Source organism: Crocodylus porosus, unplaced genomic scaffold (assembly GCF_001723895.1).
Source record: "Crocodylus porosus isolate Cpor-Errol unplaced genomic scaffold, CroPor_comp1, whole genome shotgun sequence".
NCBI lineage: Eukaryota > Metazoa > Chordata > Crocodylia > Crocodylidae > Crocodylus > Crocodylus porosus.
The window spans coordinates 69,384,627-69,386,465 of record NW_017728943.1 but is presented as its reverse complement, the minus strand read 5'-3'; the positions used below and the strand labels follow the sequence as shown (position 1 = coordinate 69,386,465).

The window sequence follows — 1,839 nt, the reverse complement described above, 5'->3', positions numbered from 1 at the left end:
TCCTCCATCCTTTGTAGGCCTTTCTCTTTAGCCTCAGGAGGTCTGCTAGGTCTCTGGAGAGCCAGGGGAGCTGCTGTGTCCTCTTGCTGCCTTTCCTCCAAGATGGAATAGACTTAGCTTGTGCATTGAGGATCGCTCCCTTGAGGAGCGACCACTCTTCTTGAACTCCCCTCTCCCTGGGGTCATGGTCCCTTAGGGCCTCCCTGACCAGCCTCCTGAGCTTGTCAAGGTCGGTTTTCCTGAAGTCAAGGACTTCTGTGTTGCTGACTGACTTGCCAGCTTTACGGTGGATGGTGAAGGTGATCAGCTCATGGTCGCTGTCAGCCACCTTCCCACTGGTCACCAGGTCGCTGCTTAGGTCATCCCCAGTAGCCAATATCAGGTCGAGCAGCGCTTTGCCTCTTGTTGGCCCATAGACTTCTTTGGTCAGGTAGAGGTCATCCACGCATGATAGGAAGCTTTGCGACCACTCAGTTTTTGCTGAGTGATCCTCCCACAAGATGTCCGGGTACTTGAAGTCACCCATGACAACCATGGTCCTGGAGCATGCAGCCTCAACCAGTTCCCGGGCAAACTCGTGCTCAAGCTCAGGACTTTGGGTGGGAGGTCTGTAGTAGACTCCCACCGTTGTGTCCCCTGTGCTGTGTTCCCCATGGACTTTAACCCAAAGGGTCTCCAGTCATCCACCCTGATCACCAAGATCAGCTTGCAGGGATGTGTAGCTTTCCTTAACATAGAGAGCTACACCCCTGTCCCTTTTAGCTACACGATCTCTCCTGTACAGGGTATAGCCATCAATACCTGTGGTCCAGTCATGGATGGAATCCCACCAAGTCTCCGTTATCCCTATGATATCATAATTATTTGCACTGAGCAGGAGGGCAAGCTCCTCCTGCTTGTTCCCAAGAGCTCCTGGCATTTGTATACAGGCAGGCAAGTGTCCCCGTGGGGGCTCTTGCCTTGCCCACAGATTGTACCAGGGCTGGGCTCCCTTAAGTGCCTTGGCTGCTGGCTTTGCAAGGGTTGCTCAGCGGGCCAGCAGTGGTGGTAGTCTCCCTATCCCCCAACGGGCTTATTTTAAAGCCTGGTGGAGCAGGTCAGCAAGTCTGGCTGAGAAGAGCCTCCTCCCCAGGGGAGAGAGGTGGAGGCCATCTCTTCCCAGCAGCTCGCTGCGTCTCTCGCCAAAGAGTGGGCTGTGGTCATGGAAGCCAAAGCCTTCCCGATGACACCAGCGCCGTACTCTTTGGTTGACTATGTGGATCCTCCACTCCCTCCTCAGCTGATAGCCCAAGACTGGGAGGATCGAAGAGAATACCACCTGTGCCCCCAGACCCTTTTAGCCCCACTATCAAATCCCTGTAGCGCCTCATGACCTGGCTCTGAGCGCTCCGAGCTGTATCACTGGTGCCCACATGAATAAGGAGCATAGGATAGTGGTCTGTGGGCTGGAGGAGCTTTGGGATCTTCTTCGCAATGTCCTGGATGTAGGCACCTGGGAAGCAGCAGACTTCCCAAACTAAGGGGTCGGGCAGCAGATTGCCCCCTCAGTGCCCCGCAGGATGGAGTCTCCCACAACAGACACCTTACGTTTTGTCTTGAGGACAGCTGGGGTAGTAGCTGGAGTTGAGCTTATGTTGCCTGTGGAGCCCAAACATGTAGGAGCCCATCGATCTTTCCTTGGGAGGGACAGGACTTCTGGGGCCCCTTAGCCAGAGACACTGGGGACCCGCCACACACTGCCTTGAAAATCTCCCTCCCCTTCCCTTTTCCCCCTGTATCTTCAGGATGCCAGGGCTTCCCACCATTTTCTGTTTGCTGCTCCCCCCTCGTCGTGTCCCT

At 55.2% G+C, this 1,839-nt stretch overlaps 1 protein-coding gene across 3 annotated transcripts in view; it reads right to left on the bottom strand.

The window, feature by feature from the left end:
* Positions 1-1,839, bottom strand: part of DISP1 (dispatched RND transporter family member 1) — a 148,467-nt gene that overhangs the window by 17,980 nt on the left and 128,648 nt on the right. The window lies entirely within an intron of this gene.